Raw genomic sequence first — 10,313 nt, 5'->3', positions numbered from 1 at the left:
CCGCCGCCGCCCTCGCTTAGAGCCGCCGCCGAGCCGCAAGTCACCGCCGCCCGTGTCACCGCCGCTAGCTGCTGCGGCTGCCGTCGCCGCCCGCCGTCGCCAAGCCCACCGTCGCCGAAGCCGCCGCCCCGCCTCGCCGTTTGACCGAACCAGTATAAAAATTGTCCCGGTTCGCCCTTTTTTCGGTTTTTTTAGTTTCGGTTTAGTTAGGTTAGATCGATTTTATTTTTTAGTTCGTTAATTAGCAAACATTCACCCGATTGGTTCTGTTAACGAATGAATTCGTTCGTTAGTCTGTTAGCGGACGTTCGTCCGATAGATTTTTCTTTTTTGTTTATTTTTCGGCCAGGGACCTATCCATGAATACTTTTATCGCGATTTAGCCCCTGATCTTCAAACTAGCGTAACTTTTAGCTCGTTTATCCAAATTAGATGAAACCAACGCCTAAATCTTCGTAACGATCCCCTCTATCCAGTAAACCAACTTGAACAAGATTTTGACAATTTAAAATTTGAGTTTAGTTCAGATTAGTATCCGATCTTGTTTCGTTTGCTTCTTGAGTTTCGTAGCTCCGTTTGAGTTGATTCTTTTGGCAAGTCGTAGCTAGTCACATGTACCTACTGTTAAGACCGAATCCACATAAAAATAATGTTGTTAGAAGTTGTTTTCTGTTTAGTTTAGTTATTTTCTTGTTTTGAGTTTTATTTGGATCTATTCTCGATTTCTCTTTGCATCGTTTGATTGATTGCTTATGTATGCTACTGTTTGTCAACGCTAGATTTTCCGGAGTGCGAAGCTTGTTACTACAAATCTCTAGAGTTTTCCGATCGTCAGCAAGGCAAGTTACACTTTGATCATACTCTTCTATACCCGGTTTTTACTATTCATTAGTTTTACCCCTCAAATATTTGCATGAGTAGGATTGGGAACATGTGTTTTGGTTGTAGTGTTTGAGGTAGGAACCTAATACCTTTGATCACCCCGGGAATATACGTTATGCTCAATTATTGCTTAGCCAAGCTCGTAGACGGGGATTGGATCGTGATGTACATGGAAGTTGTGAGAGTTAATATTTTGGATAACTTTAAGGTGGCAACTTTAATACACATCTGGGTGGATTGGTTGGGGCACCTGGAGAAACCAGTGCTTGCCCATTGGGAAATCCCGGAGTACCCGTGTGATTTTTCCTTGGTTCGCCACCCAGGCTCAAAGGGATCATATGATATTTCATGCCTAGAAACTTCTGTGTGCAGCCACAAGCCATTATGGGCTCTGGCATAGTTGAGTAAGTTGTGTGAGCTCTTGAAGAGGTGGACTAGCAGATGTAGGGTGAAGTAGGTGTACTGGTCTACCCAGAGTAGAGTTAATGCTTCAGAAAGACTATGTCTCGATCTTCCGATCATGGATGCGGTCAAGTCTTGTGGGGAAAAGTGCGCAACCTCTGTAGAGTGTATAAACTAATCATGGTTAGCCGTGTCCCCGGTTATGGACATCTTGAGTATCTAGAAGTGGATATTATTGTTGATCTCATCACCCTTTAAATTAATGAATTGGGTTTAATGATGATACTTGTTTAATCATGGGATTTGAGTTGGAGGAACCTTCTCAATCATTGGTACAAACTTTGTAGTAAATAAAATTTATTCCTTTGTTGTAGGGAAAAATTAGCTTTATGCAAAACATTAAACTTAGAGCCTCCACCAGCCAAATATGCATGTAGATAGAATTTCTTGCATTCATTGCTTTGCAGTGTAACTCTGCCGGCATATTTTCCATGTGCTGACCTACACGGCTGCAACGTCTCATGTTGTAGACTTTACCGACGAAGAATAAGGTGCGATAGGTTAGGTCGTTGTCATGCATTCAGTTATGCCGTTGGAGTTGATGGACTCATTTATCTTCGAAGCTTCCGCAGTTATTTAGTTTAGATGGCCTTCAGCCATTTTATTTGTGTAACAGATACTCTTTATGAGGACCTCGATGTAATAAGTGTGTGATTGAACTCTGTTATAATTCCTCGAGTATTGTGTGTGTCAGCATACCGATCCAGGGATGACACTTAAGCACAGAGCCTTCGGTCCATTGGGATCGTGGTCGCTACAAGATGGTATCAGAGCCCACGCTGACTGTAGGACGCGACCACTAGGAAAAGCCATAGGATTACTCTTCTTTGCTCATTTCTAATTCTCCTCTATTTCTACTCTATAGATGGCGGACCACAGGAACAAGTTCACTCAGCCAGATGACGACACTCCTTTCGGACGACATTTGAAGGAAGTCATGAAGTACCTGAACATCGGATTACCAGGCCTCACCAGAACCTTCTCTACAACTTTACCGGAAGAGGAGCGCTGGAGGATCAAAGTTCATGTACCTGGGAGGAAGTTTGCACCAACAACGGAGCCCATTGATTTTACCTTGGATGCACCAAGTTGGAACTTGGGAAAGAGCATGGCAGCCCACATCACCTTTGGACGCATTTGTGAGGTACCACAAGGAGCTTGAAGACGAGCTCCGGATGAAGGTCTCGGCGGCCCAACTACCTGTTGTAGTCGGGGGTAACTTCAACCTCATCCGCTCGGCTGAGGATAAGAGCAACGACCTAGTTAACTACCCTCGAATGCAGCTCTTCAACGATTGTATTGCGGATCTCGGGCTCCGAGAATTAGATAGGATTGGGGCCAGGTTTACCAATCGGCAGGCGGACCCGACGCCGTCCATCCTGGACCGTGTATTCGTCTCCCCTGAGTGGGAGCTTCGCTACCCCCTCGCGTCCTTACGTGCGATCACTAGGATTGGGTCGAATCACGTCCCCCTCCTCCTATCCTCGAAGGATGATCGCCCACCTCCTCCCCCGCGCTTCCCCTTCGAGACCTTCTGGCTCAACCAGGAAGGGTTCCTAGCGGCCGTCCGGGATAGATGGATGACGGCACGCGGCGAGCCCCATCGGTCCCTCTCGGTGGTTGATTCCTAGCACTTTTGCGCTAAACGCGCTCATCAGTTCATGAAAGGGACGGGCACAAACCTCGGTCGATGTCTTCGGGAGCGCAAGAAAGCCCTACTGTCCTCCATCCAAGCTCTGGACCTTTGGGCTGACACTCCGGGGTTGTGTCCCGATGAGTGGTTACTGCGATACGATCTTGAGGACCAGCTCACAATAATCTACACCGATGAGGAGGCTTATTGGCATCTACGAGGCACCCAACGGTGGGTCCTCGAGGAGGACGCCAATGCGACATATTTCCAGGCCATCGCCAACGGCCGGAGACACTGCAACACCATCCCTCTCCTGTGGGACAGGGATAACCTCCTCCAGTGGCCGACTGACATCCGCTTGCACATTCGTGGCTTTTATAAAGCCCTTTTTCTCTGCCTCCCCTAGGGGAGGAGTATCCTTGGCCCCTGATTTTTGGGCCGCGCATCAACGCGTCTCGGACACTAAGAACGCAGCCCTAACAACACCTGTCTCCGAGGAGGAGGTCCTGTTAGCAATCAAGGGCATGAATCCGGCATCCAGCCCTGGGACCAGACGGTCTCCCAGTTAAGTTCTTCCAAGCTTTCTGGATTCTTTAAACCCGAAGTGATGGCCCTATTTGAGGAGTTCTATGTAGGCACCATCGACTTGGCCCGGATCAACTTTGGGATCATTATTCTCATCCCTAAGGTGTCCGGCGCCTCGGACATTCGCCAATTCCACCCGATCACGGTGATCAACGTGATCTTCCGCATTCTAGCGAAGGGGTACGCTAATAGGGTGACCTTGCTCGTCGACCAAGTCACCCACCCCAACCAGTCAGCCTTCATCCGAGGCCAGTATATTTTGGATGGGGTGCTTGTGTTCCATGAAGTCCTTCATGAGGTCCGTGCCAAGCAGATGAAGGCGGTGTTCCTGAAGATTGACTTCCATAAAGCCTATGACACTGTTCACTGGCCCTTCCTTAGGGAAGTTTTGCTCCATAAAGGATTTGATGACCGTTGGGTCACCCGGGTCATGCAGATGGTCTCTAATGGGCGTACCACCATGAACATTAATGGGGAGATTGGCCCCTTCTTCCCCACTAATTGTGGGGTCAGACAGGGCGACCCATTTTCCCCCTTCCTGTTCAACATGGTGGTGGATGCCCTCGCGACCATCCTGGACAAGGCCAAAGTTGCGAGCCACATCCATGGGCTAGTCCCGCGCGTTGTGGGAGGGGGAGGGGTGTCCCTCCTACAACACACCGACGATACCATCATAATGGTAGAAGGGGCCGCGGCGGACATTGCAAATGTGAAATTCTTGCTCCTATGTTCCCAGCAGATGTCGGGCCTCACGATCAATTTCGACAAGAGTGAAGTGATGGCGCTGGGATATTTGCCCACCGAACGGCAGAACATTGCAGATCGGCTAAATTGTCAGTTGGGTTCCTTCCCGACATCCTACCTAGGGATACCCATTAGTGACTCCCGGCTATCCATGGCGGAGTTGCGCCCCACGGTGACCAAGCTCGAACACCAAATCAAGCCTTGGCGAGGCCCCTGGCCATCCAAGGCAACCCGGACTATGCTCATTAACTCTTCCCTCTCCAGCCTGCTCCTATTCATCATGAGCTTCTACAGCCTTCACGAGATCGCCAAATATCTGTCTTGCTTCTACTGGGCTGGCGACGGCGATAAGCAGAAGTACCATATGGTCCATTGGCCCGACATTTGCAAGGCTAACGACCAACGCGGGCTCGGGATGATGTAGTCCAAACGCATTCATCGGCCTGCTGACACGTAGGCTATGGAGGATTGCGAATGGGGAGGGCGGCCTTTGGCTTGACATCATCCGGAAAAATACCTTCGTGGACAGCCTCTCGCCTTCTGTCAGCGGACTGGCGGCTCGCAGTTCTGGCAGTCCGTCATCCGGCTACTCCCGGTCTCTCACATCGGGACCTCCATCGCGGTTGGGTCCGGAGCATCCACATTGTTCTGGTTTGATAGGTGGGTTGGGGAACGCCCCTTTGCAACCCGCTTCCCCGATCTGTTCGCCATCGCGGTCAAACATGGGATCTCTGTGGAGGCGGCCCTTATTGACTTGGGGCGTCTCACGTTCCGAAGGCCATTTGGGCCTCCTGACCTCGCCGCCTGGGAGGATCTCCTGGAGTGCATCGCGTTGCAGCCCCAGGACCCGGATCAACCGAGTGACCGCATCTCCTGGCACTTGGAGACTTCGGGGCGATTCTCCACCAAATCCCTCTACCAGGCCATTGCGGCTGACCCGGGCCTCGCGCCACTTGTCCAGATTTGGTCGATCCATCTACCACTAAAGATTAGGATTTTCCTCTGGAAATGGACCCAGGGCCGGGTACCCTCAAGTGTGGAGGTGCGCAAGCGTAATGGCCCTGGAGATGGCCTCTGCCCCCTATGCGGGACGGAGGAAGACTCGAACCACATCATCTCGTGTGTTTCGGTGCAATTCCTCTGGAGTTGTTTCCGCGAAGTGGTTGGTGGATGGTGGTCCCACACCAACTTCCTTGACCTATTTGCGGGGATCCAGGCCTCCCCCTAACGTGTCCGCCACATTAGGTGGCTAGGTGTGGGGGTTCTTGCCTGGACGTTTTGGACCGTCCGTAATAAACTTGTGATCCAGCAGGGCCCCCTTCAACGGGCTTCTAGCACGATTTACAAAATGTATGGTTACTTGCAGCTTTGGCGGCCGCTTAGCCGCCCCTAGGATTGTGACACCATCAACACCATCATAGCAGATCTTCGCGCATTGGCTCTTCGCTTCGCGCCGCCGCTTCCTCCACCACTCCCGAGCCAAATTAGACCTACATGGCGTGTTTGTCGGCCTTTATTTGTTTTATTTCAGGGCTTGTTGAGCTGTGCCCTCAGCTGAATCCTTTGTGCACTATGTTTGTTGCTACCTTTGTGTGCGTGTGTGGCGTGTACTTTGTTAGATTTTGTGGCTCTGATGGTTTGCTTTATTTATAAAGCAGGGCGAAAGCCTTTTTCGGTAAAGCAGGCGATGTCCATCAGTATAGGATGGGACATGTATCTTTTGATAAGATGTATAGAATATTTCTGAATGTTATGTGTGGGGTAGGCAAGGGCAAGTTGACCTGTGATGCTTGCGAATATCCTAAACACACAAGAGCCTTTTATGCTTGTTCATTCAGATGTATGGACTAGCCCGGTGATGTTAGTGAATGGAATGAAATATTTTGTTACCTTTATCGACTGCTATTCTCGTATGACTTAATGTAAGGACACCATCAAGAATACTAGGCATGAAATCTCCTAGTGAGTTGATGTTTGGAGAAACGAAGTTTGTTGTTCCCGCAAAGTTGTTTGGCAGTACTTGTTTTGTTCGAGATCACCAACCTTCTGTGGGAAGTTAGATCCACAGCCAGTGAAGTGTGTTTTCCTAGGCAGTCAAAGGGGTATAAATGTTGGTGTCCCTATGAGAAACGCAGGCTTGTCAGTATGGATGTCACCTTCAGGGAGTCTGAACCATTCCATGGTGAGCTGACAGATCTAAGTTTGTTGTTTGGAGAGCTTCACCACTTACACTCTGTGAAGGATGGTCAAGCAAGGGAGCAGGCTGTGTCTCACACTCGGGGTGATTCTGTGGGCACTAACACTGATGATGATGTGCAGGTTCGGGTCCAGCCAATAGTGGGTGAATTGCAATTGGTACTCTCACTGATGATGATGTGCAGGTTCAGGTCTAGCCAACAGTGGGTACAATTCAGATTGGTAATCTCAAGCTTCCTGTTCAGGATCAGTGGCAGAAGATTTCCCTGGTGTACTCACGACGGCAGCCACGAGTGCATAGCTCATCTGACACACTCCTGGTATACTCACGACGACAGTCTCAAGTGCATGGGGAGTAGCAAGGTAGTGATGCAAGCTCACCTGACACAATGAAATTGCCTATTGCATTGTGAAAGCGACTCGTGAAGTGGCAAGAAAGGGTGAAGTGGCAAGGAAGGCTCTACCACAGGATGATGTTTGTGGTGACCATGACATTGGCAACTTTGTGTCTTATGAGGTTGTCTCCTTTCTATAGAGCATTTGTTGCCTCTCTTCAAACTGTCAATCCCGAAGGATTGGAAGGCTGCAAAGCAAGATCCGAAGCGGCGTGCAGTGATGATAGAGGAGTTGGATGCATTGAATAAAAACAAGACGTGGGTGCTAACCACATTGCTGGCAGAAAAGAAAGCGGCGAGTTGTAAGTGGATCTATACCGTTAAGCAGAATCCTGAGGGGAAGGGAACGGTATAAGGCCAGATTGGTCGCTAAGGGATATAGTTAAACTTATGGAATGGACTATGATGAGACGTTTGCTCCAGTGGCAAACACATAAGAATATTGGTTTCCTGTGCTGCAAACCATGGGTGCAAGTTGCATCAACTAGATGTCAAGAATGCCTTCTTGCATGGTGAGCTGCAGGAAGAAGTGTGCATGGAGATACCACCAGATTTTGGTACTTCAGTGACCATGGGGAAGGTATGCAGGCTGAAGAAATCCTTGTATGGGCTGAAGCAATCACTGAGGGCATGGTTTCATAGGTTCAAACGTGTTGTCTGTGGTATGGGAGTATGACCAGTGTAAAGGTGATCACACGATGTTCTATAGACACTCTGATCGGAAGATCACCATTCTAGACACTTTGATCGGAAGATCAACATTCTTACAGTTTATGTGCATGTTTATCATCACTGCAGATGATAAGGAGAAAATAGAGAGATTGAAGGGGTGCCTGAGCAAGGAGTTTGAGGTAAAGGATTTGGGCAACCTAAAATACTGCCTTGGAATTGAAGTGGCTTGGACAGAGAAGGGAATATCTTTGTGCCAACGAAAATACACCTTGGATCTCTTGCGTGACATGGGCATGATGTCATGCAGCCCTTATTCCGATTGAACAAAATCATCAAGTGACAGCACAATCTGAAGAGCTAGTGAATAAGGAAGATTATCATAAAGTGGTTGGGAGATTATTGTACTTGTCATACCAAGCCTGACATTTCGTATGCCTGGGTGTGGTGGCAGATACATGCATGAACCAAGGAGTGGGCGTCTTAATACTGTGCATAGAATCCTCAGATACTTGAAGGGCACTTCGGGTTAAGGGTTGTGATTTGCGAAGAGTGGACATCTGGAGGTGGATGGCTATAGTGACTCTGATTGGGCTGGTTGTCAAGATGATAGAAGATCAACTTCTGGCTACTTTGTGTGTGTCTGTGGGAGGAAATTGGTGTAATGGAAAAGCAAAAAACAAACAATGGTGTCTAGATCAAATGCAGAAGCCGAGTATAGAGCTTATCTCAAGGGTTGAGTGAGATGCTCTGGGTGAAGCACCTCCTGAACGAGTTGAAACTTCTGAGGAAGGGACCCGACCCTTGCGGGAATGGTGTGACAATCAGTCAGCTATAAGCATTGCTAATAACCCTGTTCAACGTGATAGGACAAAACATGTGGAAATTGTTCGCTTCTTCATTAATGAGAAACTTGACGCTAGGATCATCAGCCTTACTCATGTCAGCTCTGGGCAGCAGTTTGCAGATTGCTTGACAAAGGGATTGAGAACAAAGGATTGTAACTTGGCATGTGACAGGATGGGGATAGATATCTAGGCGTGTTGAACTGGTATGGGCCTTACTGCCCATGTCCACTTAAGCCCATGTGGCCCAAGCCCATGGCCATGACCTAGAAGAGGAGGAGGAGCCTCCAGCCAGAGAAATCCGATCCCGCGCGCGCGCGTGTGTGTGTGCGTGTGTGTGCGTGTGTGTGTATGTATATGTGGAGAGAGAGAGAGCGCTACACGATCAAAGTCTAAGAATGGTGATCTCCCGCGACTCGACAGTATAGTTACAGCAACTAGAGAGCACATCTTGATTTGGCAGCTACCAGTTAATCATCATGCAGCTGATTCCAAGTTCTCTGTCTATCAGTATTCATCTGGTTCCCGGCCACAATGTCATATCATTTCTATCATAAAATTAGGCTAGTAAAGGAAATTAAGCCCGTGAGACTTCCATTGTAGAGAGATATTTTATGTTGCATACTGAAAGGAAACTCAAATTTTTAGGGACTTGACAAGTAGAAATCTATACACAGAAATCAGCAGTGCCAGTTCACAACAAATTGTGCATGCAATAAAATGACAGAATGCAGACTAACCTGATGATTTATCATGGTAGCAACTAGTCTTTGGATTTCACGTTCCTCCTGATCCGCAAAGAGTTTAGACTTAATTGCCGCTGCCGACAAACCACACAGGGTGGCATGCTTCACATTTTCTAGAGAAATGGACGACGAAGCACCTGTTACAGGATAGGATAGTAACGTAACGGTAAACTCTTGAATGAATAAACAAATGAAATTTCACAGCAAAATTAACTGTAACAAATATGAAACAGCTACCATTATGGCCACAAAAGTTTGGATGCGCACCATGGGCCCTATCATCAGTATGCATTCTTTCAGAAATCACCCTTCAGCAAAAGGCAAGTCAAAATCACACTATAGCAGAATATGGGAAGGGAACTGGGAGCAAAACCAAAGGTCGAAATATCATCACCAAACAGATTTTTTTTTTACCTCAAGTTAAGGATGTAAATTGTTCAAAGTGCCAACCCTTCCGTGTTTGATAATGTTAATAAAATTCACTCAATACAGAAAAAGATGGCTAACCTGGGATCATCATCTCTTGTCAATGCAGATAACGCCGCACTTGCGCATGATGCTGCAATTCTTGGTCCAATTGCAGAGGCCAAGAATGCAACCTACACAATATTTATGAACAGTGAGACGAAATATACAGAAGACTCAAAAGCCTACAAATGTTTTGGTCATGAGAAAGTATAAAGTGCAGTACTCTACAGCCAGTGCACGTTGCAAGCAGACAAACTCAGCTAGAGAACATGGTACTAAATACAAGACACTCAGGATAATGCTTACTGACTTTCGTTACTTATCATTTTATTGGTCATTAGTACTTTTAGTTTTGACTTTGTAGTATTTGTCTTATATGCATTACTATTTTAGTGTAATCATGTTTAGTTTCTAAGCATAAAATAACGCAAGCAGATACCTTTTCAGATGACTAAGGCCATGGTTTCATAGGATAAAATGGAAGTACAGTTGTGCACAACATGCACCACATAGACATCCCTTGAAAGAGTACATGCAAAGTGCAATCTGAATTCATTTAAACCTGGAAGTTCAGCAGTGAATTGTACGCTTTTCAATTTGAATCAGACAATTAATGGTGTTAAAGGAAAACAGATTTGATGTGTGTCAAATTGGAATTCTGACATAAAGAAAGAAAATGGCACTAAAA

The 10,313-nt window shown here is 47.3% G+C and overlaps 1 pseudogene; it reads right to left on the bottom strand.

Annotated features, from left to right (window-relative positions):
* The window catches only part of LOC123090005 (SWI/SNF complex subunit SWI3C homolog), a 21,840-nt pseudogene that overhangs the window by 6,504 nt on the left and 5,023 nt on the right, over window positions 1–10,313 (bottom strand).

The sequence above is a fragment of the Triticum aestivum genome, chromosome 4B (assembly GCF_018294505.1).
Source record: "Triticum aestivum cultivar Chinese Spring chromosome 4B, IWGSC CS RefSeq v2.1, whole genome shotgun sequence".
Lineage (NCBI taxonomy): Eukaryota > Viridiplantae > Streptophyta > Magnoliopsida > Poales > Poaceae > Triticum > Triticum aestivum.
The sequence above is the reverse complement of the archived record's forward strand: the minus strand, read 5'-3'. Positions and strand labels throughout refer to the sequence as shown.